Here is a 20,813-nt window from a genome sequence, read left to right as displayed (position 1 = left end):
GCTGCTCCCCTGAGCTGTCCTGTCAGCAGTGACAACCTCGTCTGTGACAGCAGCTGCAGCATCCTTTACAGTGTGCAAGGCCTTGGGCAAGCTTCCTGGCCACTCTGTGCCTCCGTATCCTCATCTATAAGATGGAACCTATACTAAGTACCTACTTTGTGGGGTTGTTTTAAAGATTGGAGGGGTTAACAATGTGCAATTCTTAGACAAGTGCCTGGCATATGGAAAGGCTTCAAATGTTAACTATTATTATTATCATTTGAAGTGCTCTTCCTCCAGTCGCATTTGACCCTCACAGCACTACAAGATCAGCTGGGCCAACCGGGTTAGAATTCTCATCACAGGAAGCAACTCAAGTTCAGGAGGGTGAGGGTCCTTGTCCAGGGCACCCTGCTGGTAGGGGCGAGCTGAGCCAGAGTTCAGTTCTCTTGAGTCCATGTCCAGGACTGTGTGATGGTGCCTGTGATTTTTAGTACTTGACCCCAGATCACACTGGTGACTCATTCTACTTTGCCTTTAAATTTTTTCACTGAAAAGGACTTTATAAAAAATCTGAGATCTTGACCATCTCAAAGTCAGATTGGAGAATGTAACTCTATTTACATATGTTAAAGTGTTGAGTGTACACCTTTCTGTTACCTGGGAAAGAGAGTGGCTGAAGGCATTTCATCACTTATGTCTGTAATGGAGTTCTGCCATTTTCACCGGCTCTGAGACCATGCCACTTCCTGTATGACGTCACCCTGACTTCCTGTTGCACGTCCCCCATTAGTTATGGGGCAAGAGGCAGGGCTCTTAGTTTCTACTCTGCTTGTTTCCACCAGAGTAACACTCCTGACCTCCCCCTTGTCCTCCATAGCTCCCCAGGGAGAGGAAGTGACTTGTCCGTTTGGTGCATTTTTAGGGAAGGAACTGGGCATGCTCTGCTCAACCCCTTCCTCCCACTTCTCCCTCAGGAACTACAGAGCCCCTGCTCTTCTGAGCCATGATTTTACAGATCAGGGCCCCAAGGGTTAGGGAGACCTGCAGTTACCAGTTCTGCCTGTGATAGGCTGCTGCTTTGGGGATGTTAGTATTTAGAATCTCACTGTTGCTGAACACTAAAGCTACATTCTCCAAACTTCGTTTTACCGGTAATAACTGTAGTGTTTTGAGCTCTGTCTGCCTGACTCTGTGTCCATCTCTCAATTGTTCTGGGCTCGGGCAGAGAAAAGGAGGAGTGTTATTTATCAGCCCCTCAGACCACAACACCCTCCCCAGCTCTCAGTCCCCTCCCCAAGTCTGGGTGTCATGTGGTCCAGGTGGTCCATCAGCATATCCCCATCCCTTTGGCCACACTGATTGGTTCAGGATGGGCACATGTTCCAAGCTGACCCAATAAGTTGGTATCCCTGGATGGTTACTGATTATTTTTGCAAAAGAAGTTATGATTTCCATTGGCATTACTCAGAGAAGTATATAAACCAAGACTCACTGGTGAGCTCCTTTCCACCACAGAAGAGCCTGCCTGATAGAACTGACACAGAAGAAAGCAGAGCTGAACAATGGAAGGGGACAGGGACCAAATGACGCTGACCATACAGTCCCTCGATTGCTTGAGCTAATGTGAATTGATCTTCAATACCTGCAACCAGAGAGCCTTGATTACGTGATGCTTCTCTTGCAATAGTTTGGTAGAAAACAAAGCTGATCTCAACTTGCTGATGAGACACTTTGTCACACGCTGCCCTTGATATTGGCCATATTTACAGACACATCAACTTCTACTAATATTTCTATGGCCCTAGGTGTCCTATGGGGGTAAGTTTGAGTCCATGTGTTGAATGGACTTTGTACAGTTTAGTGTTATACTTAATCACAGAACTTAATGCTCATGTGGCGGTTTTTACCTTCAGCACATTTTACATAATTCTGGAGCTAATCACCATTTCTGTTATTCTCTCAAACACATCAGAAGGGTGTCCACACTACTCCCTGTGACCCCCCTACACTAAACCTCAACATAGGCCAGGGGAGAAAGAGCAGTTTCAGTTGGCCCTGATCATCATCATTGTCATCACTAGCTTTCCTTTGTTTTTCTCTCTTTTTTAAACAGTCATGTCAGATAAATAGCAAATATAAACCCAAGGATATGGTGAAGGGAAGTGCTCACATTCATATGTAAACCAATACTAATGTAGGCTTCTGGCCAAGGTGTGGTTTCAGAAGGGGCCCCCTGAGATGAGTGTTAACCCAAACTGGAAGATGAGAAACCCAGGCTCAGAGACAAGCAAAAACGTCATGACTGCCAGAGCCCAAAGCATGGACTCTTGGCCATTGTGCCCACTCCTCTGGGCAGAGACTCCTGGCACCCAGTAGGCAAACAATGATTCCATCCTCACAAGCTCTAAGGCCCATTTCTCCATAGGTCATGCAAGCTAGAATTAAGTTCTCTGTTCTCTGAACCTTGAGACTTTCCTGCCTGGATTTCTTTGGCTCTTAGCCTATACTATCTTGTAGTGAGGCATTTCTCCCCATTCTCACCCTAAAAAGGTTGTGATAATATTGCTAATAAAATCCAAGTTGGTAGATGTGAAATCAGGACAGACTCAGCTCCAGTACTAAGTGGAATCACAAAGGTGATGACCTAGACCTTTTCTTTACTGCTGATAATGCATAATGCATATGACCCCTGCTGGTTCTGAAACCCTCACTATTCTTACACACTATATATACCTGGAGCTGTGAAATGATAAAACTTTTTTTTTTTTTTTTTTGCAGGGGGTGGGGAGTGACTTGGCACTATACATCAAGTTTAAAAGTGCATGCACAGCATATTAGTTTGCTGGGGCTGCCATAATAAAGAACCAACAAGGGCTTCCCTGGTGGCGCAGTGGTTGAGAGTCCGCCTGCCGATGCAGGGGAAACGGGTTCGTGCCCCGGTCTGGGAAGATCCCACATGCCGCGGAGCGGCTGGGCCCGTGAGCCATGGCCGCTGGGCCTGTGCGTCCGGAGCCTGTGCGTCCGGAGCCTGTGCGTCCGGAGCCTGTGCTCCGCAACGGGAGAGTCCACAACAGTGAGAGGCCCACATACCACAAAAAAAAAAAAAAAAAAAAAAAAAAAAAAATAAAGAACCAACAACTGGGAGGTTTACACAATAGAAATGTATTGTCTCACAGTTCTGGAGGCTGGAAGTCCAAGATCAAGGTTTGCGCAGGGTTAGTTCCTCCTGAGGGCTACGAGACAGAATCTCTCCCCTAGCTTTTGTTGGTTTGCTGGCAATCTCTGGCACTCCTGGCTGGCTGAAGGGCCATCTCAATCTCTGACTTCATCTTCACAAGGCATTCTCCTGTCGGCTTGGCTCTGCGTCCAAATGTCCCTTTTTTATGAAGTCATATTGGGTCAGGCCCCCATGAATGACCTTTTCTTATGTCTGCAATGACCTCATTTCCAAGTAAGTTCACTTTCTGAGGTACTGGGGGTTCAGACTTCAACATATGAATTTGGGGAAAGGAACACTGTTCAATCCATAACACCTGGAAATTTCACTTCTAGGAATCTAGCCTGGCAATGTACTTGCATGTGTTCACAAAGGGGTATTTTAGAAGATGTTTGGAGAAAGCTAAATTAGAATGTTATGCATTAAAAAAGAAGGAGGTAGAGCTATATGTACCACTATGAAATGATTTCTAGGGCATATTATTAAATAAAGCAGCATCTTATAAAATGTGGTATGATCATAAAACGGAACAAAACTCTGATCTGTGTAAATGTATCTAGAGATGATAAGAAGAATACATGAACCAAACTGTTGACAGTGTAAGCCCTAGTGAGAAGAGAGGGAGTCGAAGTTGGTAAAGAGCCGTTTGGGGTTTTCCGGCTTACTTCTAATCATCTGAATCTTTTCTAATGAGAATGCACTCACATTTCACTTGAGGGATACAAATAAAAATTGTTTCCTTTCCACAGCCAGTGGCCAAGGTGGACCCAAAGAATGAGGTTCTTAAACCAGGTGGTCCCCAAAAGGTCTCCATGGCCCCATGGAGAAAGTGGGCCTTAGAGCCCAGGCAAGATGGAATCATTCCCTGCCCACTGGGTGCCAAGAGTCCCTGCTGGGAATGGGGGGTAGCACAATGACCAAGAGCCTGGGCTTTGGAGTCAGGCAGTCATGAGTGCTGCATATATTTTTTTACGTCTCTGAGCCTGGGTCCCTCACCTGCAGGATTGGGTTAACACCCACCTCAGGGGGCCCCTTCTGAAACCGCACCCTTGCCAGAAACCTACATTAGTATTAGCTCACATTTCCTTTATGAGCCAGATAATAGGTCTAAAATCTGCCTGAAGCACTTTTCGGGCACTGGCCCAGAACTCTGTCATTCCAATCAGGCATTTGTGAAACTCTTCAAGAAAAAGCCAGGCTCTTGAGTTGGGCATTAAGAAATGGGTGGGAAAAAAAAAAAAAGAAATGGGTGGAGAGAGGGGAAGTGTGGTACAATGACAAGAGAAACAGAAATATTCCCTCCCACGTCCCCACATATTCCACTGCCTTTTCTATATTTAAACTTTACCTATGTATATACTTGCAAGTAGTCTTTATATTCATAGGAAAGATAGGTGTGTGTGTGTGTGTGTGTGTGTGTGTGTGTGAGAGAGAGAGAGAGAGAGAGAGAGAGAGAGAGAGAGAGATGTGGAAAATAGGGGGGGCAGGGAGAGAGAGAGAAAGAATTTCTAATTTCTATTTATTTCAGATTGGTTAATAAGTGGAGAAATGGGATCAAAACTAATTAACTAGAAATTTTGATTCCATGAGCTATGTCACAAATACCCCTCATAAATGACCAGCTTTCAAAGAGTTAGAGTCCAATAAAATTCCCTTAAAATGAACATGATGCAAACAGGCTTCTAATCTCTTGCAGGATTCTTGCAGAAAGACCTTCGAGGTCTCAGTGTTTCCCAGGGTCACTTTTATAAACATCTGTGAGCAGTGCAAACAGTTCTGGTTATTTGAGTTTTCTGGGTGTTTGGATCTGAATAAAAGGGAGCTGGCACTTCTACCTTTTTCATCCAGCTATCTGGTGGGTTACAGCTCTGTCTGCTGCCTGTGTAATTAATCGTAGGATGTAGCTAATGCCTCCTAAATTAATGCAATTATCAGTGTCTCCGAATAAGCAGCTTCATGCACCGCTATCAAAACACACTGTTGATAGATCTGCAGCCAAAGCAGGGACGCTCTGAGACTGGAGTTGGGAGCGGTTTTTAATTAACTTGTTTCTCATATTGCAAAGGTGAGAAAAATACCGATTCTCCGTGGCTCCAGATTAAAAGAATGGGAGGGGGGTGTGTGCTTGGGCAGAGACTCATGAAGATAATAGCTACAAGGTATGTTTGTTCCAAAGCCTCCATGTCCACGCACTGTGTTTTATTACCACAGTTGGCGAGGGCTCAGCCCCGAACCCTCCTAGCTTGCTCTCTCCTCTCATCACAGAACTTCTGTCTAAGGAGCCCCTGGTTTAATTTGCTCTGGGCTGAAGTGTGGCACAGAGAGTCTCAGCATCAGGAGAGACAGTCCCTCTCTTCGCCTTTTCTATCCTGAAGTATTTCATTAAATGTGGAGTTCTGGAACTGAGATAAGGTGAGAGAAAAAGCATTTGTTAGTTTGGATTTGTTTTATCCTGCAGCTTTCCTTTTAAAGGTTTGTTTTTCCAAAAACCCAGACTGGTCTCTTGGTGTGGAAGCAGCTGTTTCTTCCCTGGGCAGACAGTTTGGAAGGGGTGTCCGTTCTGGGGCTGGGTCATGGGGCTGCATCATGTGGCAAAGAGTTTTCCAATGTGCTCTGCTGCATGTTAGTCTGCAAGATGCTCCTTGGGTAAAAGAAGCATCAAATAAGTTTGGAAAATACTGTATATGCTAGCACCTTCCCCCACCCCCCAAATCAGCAGATTTCCTATGTACCATAATTTATCAAAGGCTTTGGAAAGTCCTGCATTCAGCCAGCATGTTCCTTGTTCCTAGTTCAAGTCAGTTGTACCCAAGATAATTGACCACAGACCTATGTGCTTGGATTTCATCTCTATTAGCACTGGGCAGGAGTGTTAGGTGGAATTCAGCCAGGGTACACTCTCCTGCAGGGGAAAGAACCTGAGATTGGAGCCCTACCTGGAGACCTTGGTTTTCCCCATCTCTGTCACTGCTTATTACGTGACTTTGGCAAGTTCCATCCCCTTTCTGACTTCCCTGTGTACAAAACGGCCTTGCCCCTGGATTCTATGACTCTATTAGGCCTGCAGACTAGTCAACTGAGTTAAGAGCCATAAAAGAAGCAATAAAGAAAGAGGGAAAGAGGGGGAGAGACCGATTTAAGGAAAGAAGAAAGAGAAGAGAAAAGGACTAGGCTTCATGAAGAGACCATCTTGAGGAAGACGCTTCTCTTTGGAGATGGCTAGGGTTAGGAGTGAAGAATCAAAGATGATCCTCCCTAAAGGAGGGCTTCTGATCCACCCTCTATGTCTGTGATGTCAGCAAACCTTCTGAAAACCTCTTGCAACACAAGGAGCTGGTTTTGCTGCCAGTGTTCCCACTGCCCACCCACCATTCCCCTGCTCAGCACCCATCAGTGACAGTCATCCTCTGGTCAGGGCATAAGCCAGTAGAGAACATGACTTAGCCTGGTGGAAAGGACCCCTGCCCCACATCGTGCCTTTCCGGTAGCCTGAGGCTTCTCCTCTCCCAGGAGAATGCTCTTTTCACTGCAATGGAGAAGTCCTACCCCAGAGGTCAGCCAACTTGGCTTCAGGCAACTCAGGAGCAAAGCGTTACATTGCAACAGTTGAAACTGGAGGATTAATCATTCTCCGTGTGACTCTTGTTATGACCTCTTTCATGTGCTCTTAACCAGGGGATCTGTGGGTGCAAATAAAGGGAAGGAAGAAAGGGCAGACTGTTTTCTTCACAGAATCACTTCCTTAGCCTCCTCCCACTCTGCTCAGATCTGTTCTTCGGGGATGGGTCTGGCTAATAATCACCATCTTATTTACCTTTATTTCAATTTTATTTTATTTTTGGCTGCACTGGGTCTTCGTTGCTGCATGTGCAGTTTCTTTAGTTGCGGCGAGCGGGGGTTAACTCTTCATGGCAGTGTGCAGGCTTCTCATTGCGATGGCTTCTCTGTTGCAGAGCACAGGCTCTGGGCACGCGGGCTTCAGTAGTTGTGGCTCGCAGGCCCTAGAGCGCAGGCTCAGTAGTTGTGGTGCACGGGCTTAATTGCTCCGTGGCATGTGGGATCTTCCCGGATCAGGGCTCGAACCCGTGTCCCCTGAATTGGCAGGCAGATTCTTAACCACTGCGCCACCAGGGAAGCCCCTCACTATCTTATTATTATTATATTATATACATTTCAGATGTACAGCATTATAATTCTACATCTGTATACACTACAGAGTGATCACCACCACAAGTCTAGTTATCATCCATCACCTTACAGTTGACACCCTTCACCCATTTCATCTGCCCTCCAACACCCTTCTTGTTTCATATCAAGTAATCTGTTCTCTGTATCTGCGCATTTGTTTTGTTTTATTTTGTTTGTTCATTTGTTTTGTTTTTTTGGATTCCTTATATGTGTGAGATCATATGGTATTTGTCTTTATCTGTCTGACTTATTTTACTCAACATAATACCTTCAAGGTCCATCCATGTTGTCGCAATGGCAGGATTTCATTCATTTTTATGGCCGAATGGTGTTCTATTGTGTATATATACCACATCTTTATCCATTCACCCATCAACGGGCACCACAGGCTGTTCGCATATCTTGGCTACTGAACATAATGTTGCAATGAACATAGGGTTGCATACCTCTTTTTGAATTAGTGTTTTTGTGTTCTTCTGCTAAATACTCAGAGTGGAATAGATGGATCATGTAGTAGTTTTATTCTTAATTTTTTGAGGAATCTTCATACTGTTTTCCACAGTGGCTGCAATCACCATCTTATTAAATATCTTAAATCTTAAATAAAAATCATTTTATTGTGGGTAAAAACCACTTTTAAAAGGCTAACCATATGAAGACTTTGCTGTGGACCACACCTTTGAGCAGAACCATCCGTGTGTGATCTTACCAACTCTTCCTGCAACCCCATGTTGTCAGTGCTATAATTATCCCTTCACAGAGACAAGAACCTAGAGTCCAAAGATCCAAGGCCTCTTCTCATCGTCTGCCTGCTTAGACAGAATCTCCAGCCTGGGCTCCCTCTCTCATCTGATGTGCAGTGTCCAAACGCCCCACTGATGAACGGGAGGGGTTTTGCCTGACAGGTCCTCTTGGGCTTTAAAGTTTCTGAGCTCTCAGATGAGCAGCTCTGTGTTCAGTCTTCTTTGTTAAATGGTCACTGTTTACTGCTCCAAAACCATGGTCCTCTCATCCCTGGTATGAATGAGAGGTGCCCACTGCATGAAACATTCAGAAGTCTCTGCTATAACAGCAGATAAGTGGGACCCACTGTCCTTCAGGTACACAGCCCCACCTCACCTCCTTCTGTGGGTTATCTCCAGTGAGCTGACCTGCTCGACTCCACATGACCCTGCCACTCTGGATCAGCAAGGGCAGCCAATCCCCAGACAGTCCAGGAAACCAGAGAAAAGTCTGGTGTGAAAGCTCTGCCTGCCAGGGCTTCCTATACTGCATGGCAATTGACTAGATCTGTCATATCCTCCCTTTTGAGGACTTGGAACTTGACTCTAGAGACTGAGAATTTGGTAGAAGGAGGTGAGGTCTGAGAAAGAGCCACAGAGAGAAAGGAGTGGAAATCGGGGGGAACAGAAGACAACGGAAAGACTGAAGTGTTGGTGATGGAAATGGTGGCAGCAGAGATGAGCGTGGATGAATCCCCTCAATGGAGAGAAACACTTGGGATGAGGGAGTAAAGGATGGGTCGGGTGAGAGGGAACAGGAGGTCCAGGTGCCGGAGTTGCCCCCTACCAGCCCCTGTCTGTCTTGGGTCCTGGAGTGGGGCTGTCCAGCATTACCTACTCTGCTCTGCATCCTAACGTGAATCTGATGTGACGTCTGTGAGGGGCTGGAACACGACTCTGGCCCCAGAAGCCAAAAAACCGAATGAATGCGCCTGGTGATGCTAAGACTCTGCTAACAACGTCAGCTCATTAGGGAACTGGCCACTCTTCCCTGTCCAAATAAATCACTTTTCCAGAGCCCTTCCTGTCCAACCCCTCATCAGAGGAGCCCTGAGGTGCCTCTCAGAATCTCACTCTCTCCCCCATCACCTGCCCCTCCCCATTCTCTCTCTCTCCCTCCCCCCTCCTTCCCTCCCTCTTTCTCCATCTGTCTGTCTTGGTCTTTCTCATTCTCTCAAATGAGACTTCAGAGCTTCTCAGAGTGGGACAGTGAAGCAGCAATGCTCTTTAAAAACTCTGCCTGACAAAGGCATGGGAAGATTTTACTTGATAAAGAGTCAGAGGGAGAGTTTCCTGGAGAAACCTGTCAAGGAGATTTTTATACCAAACTTATGTCCTGTTGGCTGGACTGTCAGTCTTTGGTGGAAGCAGAGGGAAAAATCTCTAATTGTGCTCAATGTGCTGAAGGCATTTTGTTCCATCAGTGCTGCCCTCTGAGTATCCCAGGCCCCCTTTTAAGAGAGTCAAAGCCCAGTGGGTCCAAGGTGGGCTCGATGCTTTGAGACTGGAGACACACATGTCCGGGACAGAGCTCTCAATCACTGCCCCCACCCTACTGACTCAGCATATAGGAGCAACGCTTGGGGAAGGACATACTGTTGTCATTTCTCTGGGTCTCAAAAACCAGGCTGATTCTCCTGCATATTAGGTCACCAATGACTACACAGCAAGCCACAATTTCCAAAGGGGATATCTAGAAAACTGCCCAAGACCCTGCCACCTCCAAACTTCTTGACCCTTGATCTTGTATTATTTAGGATTTTCTGGTTGCCAGTGACAGAAATCATTCTGGCTGATCTAAATTAAACATAAGAAATGTATTACAAGGATATGGGGTTACTCATAGGAAAAGCTTGACCACAGAGCTTGGAGGAGACAGAACTAGGACAGTTCTGACGGACAAGGTGTCTGTTCAAGGCACCCTGGTGGGATGAATCAGCAACCAGCATTCTCTGTCCTTGTGTCACTCTTGCTCAATGTTCAGGTACTCAAGAGAGAGAGGGACTAATTTGCTGGGTGTGGGTGATGTGCCTGGCACTGCCAGGATCTCTCAGAAGGCATGCAGTGAGGCAGAGGGAAAATCAAGGTTGGTCACCAGAGGAAAGGGACACGGGCACTGGGCACCCACCGTATCTCCGCACCACGGATCCGGAAGCTCTATACCTGTCTCTGTTCTATCCTCCCTGCTCTACTCTTCCATTCGCTGGATTTGGCCCTTACCAGCAATCCTCCTGAGTTTTTACCCCAGGTCTCGAGTCATTCATTCATTAGTTCACTCATCCAACAGGAATGTCATGCACTGGGTAGGAGCTTGGGCTTCGTGCCCCCTTTGACTTGAGTATCCTCCATGGTCCCCTCTGGTCCCAGGCTCAATGAAACCTCCCTTCCTTACCTTATCTCAGTCCATCTCTTTGACTGGTGTCCAAGTCTGGCCAGTTCTAGGCCCATATGATATGGGAAGGGTGAGAAAGGATTTGGGACAAAGTGACTCTCTGTATGAGTGGACGATTCCTGGTAAACTTTAGGCATTAACACCAGGGAGTGAGTCAGCACGTGTCCCTTCGATGGGTCCGATGAGTTTGGATAAGAGGATGGGAGAGGAAAGGTCTGATGTCTGGGGCCCTGACAGAGGCAGCTCAGTTGGGTGATGGGAACATGCTAAGTCATGGGCTCTCAGGCATCTAAGTGGAGGTAGGAGAACATGCAGATAGAAGTAAAGAATGAGAGAGTGATGGAGAAAAATGATACCCGAGTTGTATTCCGGGGCCTGGCTCTGTATCATAACCATTCCATCCACTAGCTGAGGAACCTCGGGTCCCTAACAGGGTCTATCTCCCATGTCCTGCCCAGCTAGAAAAACCCTAGGCTTCAGGTCTGATGGATGCCTCCCACTCCAGATTCCACTGGATTCATATTTCCTCTCTATGCCAAAGCCAAAGGAAATGATCCCAGCAGACTTTCACTTCAATCACAGGAGATATACGACTTTCAACCAGGAAGAAGCTTGTAACAAGAGGAAAGTTGTCCATGCCTGTGAAGATGTGGTCCAGCACACAGTGTCCTTGGAAGTCTGTCAGGGGGTCATCTCCCACCCTCTCACCCACTTTGTGGCAGTCACTGGGGGTCAAGCAGGCTTCAGACCCTTGGCATGGAGCCTAGAAAGAGAACGCAGAACTTTGTCCTCTGAGGGAGAAGGGCATTTATAGACCTGACCTCACATCTCCTATAGTTGGTTAGGATCAGGTTGATCATTTCTCTAGAACTGGAAGACTGTCATTCACAATGACCCTGGACCCTTATTCTCTGGTCAGCCCATAGTGGGAATGCAATGCAACTGTTCCTCCACATACACGTGATCAGGGAGGACTGGCCAAGTGGGATGCTTGCTGGGCCACAGGAAGCTGGAAACCAGGACTTGGCTGCTGCCCTTTGCAACGCTGGTCGGTGATACAAGCAGACCCGGGAGAAAATAGGGAGTGAAGAGGCAGGTGTGATGCAGAGAACTAGGTCTCTGTTCTGCCTTTGACTGAGATACTTCTCTAGTATCTCCTGAGGCTGTGGACCAGGGCTGTTTCCTGGAGCACAGAGACCAGTTACGAGGACAAAGTGTGTGATGGGCACAGCACTGCAAGCATTCAGAATGGCAGGTGCCCAGTTTTAAAATTATGTCTGGGGTGTTTGTGCTGAATATTAAGCACACAACCCGTGGAGAACTACAGCAAGTCACTTGACGTCTGTCTTAGTCTGCTTGCTATAACAAAATACCAGAGACTGGGTGGCTTATCGACAATGGACATTTATTTCTCACAGTTCTGGAGGCTGGGAGTCTGAGGTCAGAGTGCTGGCATGATGAAGTTCCGGTGAGGGCTCTCTTCCGGATTATTGTATCCCCATGTGGTGGAAGAGACGAGCTAGCTATCTGGGGCCGCTTTTATAGGAGCCTTAATCCCATTCAAGAGGGCTTGCCCTCATGACCTGATCACCTCGCAAAGGCTCCTCTTAATACCATCACCCCAGGCCTTAAATTTTCAACATATAAATTTGGGAGGCACACAAACATTCAGACCATAGCAGCATCTGTCAGCATCTAGAAATAATATCTACCTCTCTAGGTTGTAGTACTGACTCCAAGATCAAATACATAGGGAAGTGTCCTGAAAATTCTCATGGGCCACATAAATGTTAGTCATATGGTTATACAAGGACAAGCAGAGAGAGAGAGAGTTTAAACTGGTCTTGTGTTTCCCCACATTGGGGAGAAAGGCTTCCTCCATCGGCATGGATTCTTATCTAGCCAGTCCCTGTGCCCCTGGCACTAAACTCTAGGGTCTCCAGGGTGGAGGCCACCTTTCAGTCTGTATGCCTTCCTCAGTTTCTAGCCCAGGACCAGGGACATGAGAGAGGGGCAGAGGAATGCAGAATTAAAAGTACAGACTAGTAGACAAAGAAAGGACTGTATTCACAAACTTACATGCCTTCCAGGGCCACACAACTAACTTTCATGAGTGAAGTGTGTTGGGTAGATGATAGGGAGTGGTGGGGACTGCGGTGAACTGGAGGGAACATGCCTCATCTCTCAGGGGCAACTTCTCCTCTTCTTAATTGTTGCCATGAGGGAATGTGGGTTCTCTGAAGCCAGATATTCTGAGTACTTTCAAAGCAGCCTGAAATCTACATTTTAAAAAAATGATGACTGTATATTCTTAAAGTGTTGGCAACTAATCCAAATACAAAAAGAAGACAACGCATTGTATGGAGTCCTCAAATATCATCTGCTGGCCAGGTTTGGTGTGAGAACTACCCCTATGGGACCTCAAACTTCCCCTACCTCTTCCTTTCAGAGGTGAGGAGACAAAGGCCCAGGGACGGGGAGCAACTTGCCCAAGGATACAGAGCTGGTGACAAGCAGGGAGCTGTGATGGGGAGGGAGGCATGTGAAGCAATTTGGAGGATCCACGCACCCTGTGAGAAGGTGGCATGCCTCTCCTTCTCACCCAGGTGTCCCGGAGCTTCCTTACCCAGCCCGATGAAGGAGGCTCTGGAAAGGGCAGCCACTGTCCATAATCTAATTATCGTGAAGAGATTGCCTGCATATTCTCTGCATTAATAGAGCTTGGGGGCTTCCCTGGTGGCGCAGCGGTTGAGAGTCCGCCTGCCGATGCAGGGGACATGGGTTCGTTCCCCGGTCCAGGAGGATCCCTACGTGCCGCGGAGCGGCTGGGCCCGTGAGCCATGGCCGCTGAGCCTGCGCGTCCGGAGACTGTGCTCCGCAACGGGAGAGGCCACAGCAGTGAGAGGCCCGCGTACCGCAAAAAAAAAAAAAAAAAAAAAAAAAAAATAGAGCTTGGGGTGGGGCCATGTCCCCTTTTAGAAACTCAGTACTGAGAAGTGGAGCAAGGGGAAAAGACGGAGCTCTGAAGCTGAAGGGGAGAGGGGTTTCCCGGGGGCCTAGTCCAGTCGCCTTGGCCTTGGCAGCCCGAAAACAGGCAGCCCTGCAAGCCTGTTAACTCTGCAGACAGACAGAAGAGGGACTGGGAAGAGGGAGGAAGGCACAGCCAAGAGCAGGGGATGAGGCCCCCCCAAATCCTCCCACCTCCCAACCCAGGAGTTACTGCTTGGGGCCCAGGGGTGAGTCGTTTGCCCACAAATCCAAAAGGGAAAACAAGCAAATCAGCGGATTGGCTGCGGATGACTTGTTAATTAGGAAATAAAATCTGGCCTGTAAGCTCAGAGCTGTTTGTGGGTTTGTGGGAGTTTGTTTGCCTTGTTTTATTGAGTGGGTGGCTCGGGCCATCGTGATAATAGAGAGCTGATAAACAGAGAAAACACAGGAAATCAGTTGGCTTCAGCTCAAAATGAGGGCTGCAGGGATAAGGATTTCAGTGCTGAAGGAGGGAAGACAGCTGTTCTAGTCCGTGCAAACCGGAACTGGCTCTGGCCAGAACAGACCTCTGGGCCCAGGACCCCACCCCGAATCTCTCACAAGCTTCAGCTGTCCCCTACCACCTCCTCATCCAAGTCCTCACGGAAGCTGATAATCAGGTGTGAGGATGAACTCTGGGGAAGCTGGTACACTTCGGGATCCTCTTTAAGAAAAAAGGAACACATGCCACTCTCTCACTTTGTCACAGCTTACCCTTCCTCCTCCCCAAATCCTCAAGTCCATTCTCTAGTAGGTCTGGACATATATACACTACCAAATGTAAAACCAATAGCTAGTGGGAAGCAGCCACATAGCACAGGGAGATCAGCGCGGTGCTCTGTGACCACCTAGAGGGGTGGGATAGGGAGGGTGGGAGGGAGACACAAGAGGGAGGAGATATGGGGATGTATATATAGGTATAGCTGATTCACTTTGTTATACAGCAGAAACTAACACACCATTGCAAAGCATTTATACTCCAATAAAGATGTTAAAAAAATTTAAAAACGAAAAATTTAAAAAAAGAAAAAGAAAAAAGGAACACAAATTTACATAGGAAAGTGAATATTGATTTACAGTGAAAAAAATAAATTAAAATGAATAAGAAAACTTGAAACACTGACAAGCCCCACAAATAACAGAGAAATGACAAAAATAACCGTACTTGAATTACCAGCTGGCACAGCTCTAAAATACGTTGTTTTGATTGTTGTTTTGTTTTTTGTTTTTTTTTTGCGGTATGCAGGCCTCTCACTGTTGTGGCCTCTCCCGTTGCGGAACACAGGCTCCGGACGCGCAGGCTCAGCGGCCACGGCTCACGGGCCCAGCCGCTCCGCAGCATGTGGGATCCTCCCGGACCGGGGCACGAACCCGTGTCCCCTGCATCGGCAGGCGGACTCTCAACCACTGCGCCACCAGGGAAGCCCTAAAATACGTTTTTATTCTCTACATTTTTTGTCTTCATCATACTTTGGTTGCCTCTTTATATGACAATGATTAGATAACATGGTTTTTCTAGAGAGAGGATCAGAAGAATGGAAAGATCCGTTTGGTAAGGACCAACGCCTTTGTGTTCCATGTTCCGTATCTGAGGTTTAGAACCATGTCCCATAGGCTGGCTTCTAGCTCTGCCCTTTGCCTCACTTTCTTCTGGCGTTGAGCACATTGGACACATTCTTCTCGTGACATGACCCCTGGCCTCATATTTTCACGTTGTGATGCAAGGTGAGTCAATAAGAGACAGAGGAAGGGTATCCTTGGATGCAGTTCCCACACCAGAACAGCTGACCATAGCTTAACGTTATGTGAAATTAACGGGAAATAATATACATCTACCCACTATACTCATGCTAAATGTAGCTCCAAACTCTCCTTAGCCAGATCCCCAAATGCCTGCAGCTCGCCAACCCTGCCTGATAAGAGCATGTTGCAGGGGAAGGAAGCAGTAATAGTAACTGGTGTCTTTCCAATATCTACTTTTTCAAGTCTTACAAAAATATCTGAGCAAGGAAACTATTGGTAGTGCCTCTCCCAGGGCCTCGGAAGAGGCTGGTGTGTGCGAGGACCCAGGAGCTTCATCATCTTCATGGTGATTCCACTTCCCTTAACAGTCGGACTCTTCCAGCCCTTTCTTCCTGCCTCTCCTCCAACTCACAGCTTCTCAGGTCTGGCAGAGTGGAACTCAAATTCCCCGCCTGACACAGACTGGCTGTGTCACATTCAGGGCTGTGTCACTAGCCCTGTCTAAGCCACAGCCACCCTGCCTGGATGATGGGAAATTTCCATCTTTGAGTATATGCCCAGGAGTAGAATTGCTGGATCATATGGTAGTTCTATTTTTAGTTTTTTAAGGAATCTCCATACTGTTCTCCTCAGTGGCTGTACCGATTTATATTCCCACCAACAGTGTAGAAGTGTTCCTTTTTCTCCACATCCTTTCCAGCATTTATTATTTGTAGACTTTTTGATGATGGTGATTCTGACCAGTGTGAGGTGATACCTCATTGTCGTTTTGATTTGCATTCAAAACTACAATTAGTAATTAGAGAAGTTGAGCATCTTTTCATGTGACTGTTGGCCATCTGTATGTCTTCCTTGGAGAAATGTCTGTTTAGGCTTTCTGCCCGGGAAGAATATTTTATATGGGCTTAATCAGGAGACCATTGTGTCAGTCAAGCTGAGAGATTATGGTGACTGGCCCGGGGTTATAGAGGTGGAAATGGAGAGAAATGGTGGAATTCCGGATATAGATTGGAGCAAAGCCAACAGGATTAATACTTGGATGTGAGTTGTGAGGAAATTAGAGGATTCAGGATGACTGTCTTTTTTAGCCTGAAAATCTGGATGAATGCTGGTACTGTTTAAAGGTTGAGGAGCTTTTGGTGTTTGGGGTTCCATGTTGGGGCAGCAGATTTGGGAGGTGAATTAGTTATCTATTGCTGTGAAACAAATTACCCACAAACTTAGTGACTTTCAACAGCAATAATTATTTATGTTCTCCCAAAGTTTCTGCGGGTCTGGCTTTGGGAGGGGTTTATTTGGGGGTGCTGGCTTGGGGTCTCTCCTGACGTTGCAATCTTCTGAAGACTTGACTGATGCTGGGAGGCCTGTTTCCAAGGTGTCTCTCTTAACAGCTGATGATGACTGGATCTAGGAGTTCAAGTGATGCTGTCAGGTTTCCTTCTCTTGGCTTCCATTCTCACATGGGTGAACTCCTAAAGGTGCAAGATGGCTGCAGCTTCACCAGCTTTATACCCTTTCAATGCCAAGTCCAGTTGACAAGAGAGCCTTTCTTCCCCAATAAGTTGAACAAAAAGTCCTGGGCCTGATGCCCCTTCCTACTGACTGACTTAAACCTGGGTCCCACAGCAGCCACTTGGAGATGGAAAGTGGGGCAGGATATCTCAAAGGGACATGGATAAAAAGTGGGAAAGAGCTGTCCCTGTGCTCGGCAGGCACGGGATGGCTGAAACCAAGTGTCTGCCCTCACAGAGCTGAGCCTGGTGGGAGGGTAGATACATAAGTACATAAATAATTACAGTACAGGTGAGCAGAGGAGTGCTAGAGGGGGCAGACTGTGCTTCCAGAGAACATAGGAGGGGCACCTGAGCTGGGTCTTAAAGGATGAATAGGAGTTAATGTCAGGAAGGTGAAAGGATGAAGGTGTTCCAAGCAGAAGGCACAACATGAGCAAAAGTGAGAGTCAAGAAATAGCGGAGTAGAGGTGGGTGGAGAACTACAGCCAGTCCCTGTTTCTAGAGAGTTAAGGCAGAAGTGACAGAGAAATGACCTGGATGGGGGAGCTCGGGCCACAGAAGGCTATGCATGCCACTCTGAGGAGTTTGGACTTTCCTTCGGGACACTGGGGAGCCTGTGGGCAGGCAGCAGACCACCCATCACCACCTTTTCCATTCTCTGTGGGTCTCTCCGGAAGAGGGTGGAGGTGGATCAGAAGGGGCCACGCCCAGGCTTGGGGAGCAGGCAGTGACGAGGTGCTGGTGGTGGTCTAGGCAGTGGGGGAGTGGATCTGAAGGAGAGAGCGGCCAGTGAGGCTGACAGCAAGAGGCAAGTTTGGAAGGCAAGTCACAGACCCAGGCCAGCGCTGGTGATTGGCTGGAAGACAGAAGGAAGACTCATGGGTTTCTTGGACTGTGTGATGAGCAGGGAGATAGAAGGGGCTCCATTCCCTGGGAGCTGGTCCAGCCCTCAGTGCCTGTCCCAGAGGAGCCCTTGCATGTGTCCCAAAGAAAATTTACAAGGAATTTCCCTGCAGTACTGTCTGTAATTGAAAAAAATTTAAAAGGGGTACAGCCTAAATGTTCTGTAGTAACAAATAGCTAAATTAATCATGGTGTAGTCAGTCTGTGGAATACTACACAGCAGTTAAAAAGACCAAGGTAAATATGCTGATGTGGAAAGATAGCCAAGACATATTGAGCAGGAAAAAAGTGAGTTGTCTAATGATATGTAGAATATATTTGTCTTTGTAGAAAAAAAACATGTATATCTATATATCTGTGTGCATGTGTAAGTGCATTTAAAAATGTCTGGCAGCATACAAGTCAATTGACAATGGTATTGACCTCCAAGGAAAGGATTGGGAATGAAAATGTGGTTCAGGGGCTTTCTCTCTACCTCCAAAGCTTGAATGTTTACAATAGGATTGTTGTTGAGTTGACGGACCGGTAGGACCCCATGTCTTGAGCCCACGAGGCAGCTAGATGTACAGCTCTGAGGCCCAGAGAAAACCCAAATTGGAGACCTGTTCAGTATGTGCATGTTGCAAAACACTGTGCTTTCATATACTCTCTTAAGGCTGCTGTGGTTGCACGAAACAGAACCTACTCAAGCTACTAAAGCAGAAATGAAAAGCTACATCCTGAGGACACAGGTCTGAGACCCCAGTGCAAGAAGCATGGCCTCAGCAAAGTCTAGGACAAGAGCTGCAAGTCACCAGGTATCAAGGTCACTTTTCTTTCTCACACGCACTCACCCTCTTGTCTGGGGAAAGCTTAAGACCTTTTCCTGCCCCAAAGCAAAAAGTTGGCTTAGATGGGGTCTTTCCATCCTGCCCAGTTGCAGGATTCTAGAGAGCATAACCTGGGTCTCTAAACTGTACAGTTTCACCATCCACAGGGGGAGAAGACCCTCGGAATCCCACCTATAAAAGCCGGGCTGTTGCCTCTATCCTTGTCCGCCCTGATGACAGCAGGTCTTATGGCTATCCACAGGGTGCCCCACGGAGCCTCCCACCCCCATCTCCTCATCACCAAGTCAGCTCCAACTCGGTTGTATCGGCTTTGCTGGCAACTTCATGGAGACCAAAGGGAGGCATCAGGAAAAGGGGAGGAAAAGCTAACGGAGACTTTCCTGTGACTCGTGGCTAATAAAGTTGATTAGACTGAGAAGTCGCTCCTGTTTTATTACTGACAGCTGTGTCCTCATTTTGATTTATCACCACCACACCTACCTGAGTCAGGAGTAGAGATTAGTCCAAATTAAAGTCTCGGTGACTCAGGAGAGCTGAGACGTGACAGCAGGTGGGAACGGAGGATGAAGGGTGGAGGGAGAAGCTAACATCTCTGGGCAGATGGAGAAAGGCCCGGGCAGACCTCCTAGGTGCCAAGGATTGACGTTCCTGCTCTCCACCTGGGAGGAGTGAGGGTTTTACTGTTTTCTTTCTGGCCAGGGAAGAAAGTCCGTAAATAAAACTTGTGGGTATTGTGTGTGGCTCTGACGGTCTCGGGAGGCTAATAAATCTTAACCAAGACCCATCTCTGCAGACACCTGGGAACGTAAGCAAAATTATCTCCAATACACAATTATGCATTCTGCCCTTTTTGTCTTCTTCCAGAAACACTGCAGCTGGGGCCATAACCCAACAGTTTCTAAGTGTGGTCTCACCAGAGATAAGAAGGGATACTACATTTAAGTCCCTGGGGGAAGTCTGGAACCCACCTGCAGACCCTTCACAGCAGCCCTGTGGCTGCTTAGAGTCCCAAGATTTACCCCTTTAGCTGCAAAATTTGGCAATTTGACCCCATGCCTTCTGTTGCCCTCAAGAAGCCCAATTCCAAAGACCTAGCAGAGACTTCACAGAGTACAGATAGTGAGTGCTACATCACTGGGGGTACTCAAGTCTGATCTAAGCAAACTTGGAGGAAATATGAATAATAACTCTCTAAGGTTCCTTCCTAAATGAGCTTCTGGGATACCAGACTGGGAAATTCCTGGAATAAATAAGTGGAACATTGATGCTCACAGAGGTGGCCTTTCAGCAGGAAACAAACTCTAGATTGTCCCATGATATACCGAGAACCCAGGGCTGAAGGTCCTGCCCTTGATGACAGGGTCCTGCCTCGAGTCGTATTCACTCCACTGTAACTCAGTCACACTGGACTCAGGTCCCCGAGCACAGGAGATACTCAATGAATGATAGCTAAGTGAACAACGGGCCAACCGAAAGAGCAAAATTCAGAGTTAGATGGGTGGAAGGCTGGTCCAGAGAAGTTAGACCTCTGTAACTGAGTTCTTGCCTCCTATATCCAAATGTCTTTCTGACAGCTCCATTCGGAGGTCAGATAAGGATCTCAAACATCAGACAGCTAAGACAAGACTTGATTTCTCTCGGGTCTTCCTCATCTCAGGAGTGGGTAGACAGCTCAAGGCAAAACCTAAGGGTCATCTTTGAATCCTCCCATTCTATTTCTCCGTTATGTAATGATACCTCCAAAATATACCCCGATTCCATCCTCTTCTCATTCTCCCTCTGCTTCCATCCTTGTTCAAATGTCCATCATACTCTGCCTAGACTACAGCAGTAGCCTCTAATTGTTTTCTCTGCTTCCACTCTTCCATGCCACCTCAACAGTCCATTCCATGCAGCGGCCGGAAAGATCTTCCTAAAACATAAGTCAGAGAAATTTTTCCAATTACATCTTCAACTTCATATTATAAAAGTCCACCAGTTCTTATATGATCTTCATCTTGACTAATTTTTCTTTTCCAACTCTCCCTTGACTCACTACACTCTGGCCATACAGAAATACTTCTTTATTCTTTCAACTAAGCTTGTTCCAGGGCCTTTGCACGTGCAGTTTCCTCTGCCTGAATGGCTTTCTCCCAGTTCTTCACATGGCATGGCTGGCTCCTTCTTTTCATTCAGAGTATCAGTTCAAATGATACCTCCCCTTCCTTTGTTTTTTTCAGAAATGCTATTCCA

Source organism: Hyperoodon ampullatus (genome assembly GCF_949752795.1).
Source record: "Hyperoodon ampullatus genome assembly, chromosome: 18".
NCBI lineage: Eukaryota > Metazoa > Chordata > Mammalia > Artiodactyla > Ziphiidae > Hyperoodon > Hyperoodon ampullatus.
Note: the sequence above shows the minus strand (reverse complement) of the source record.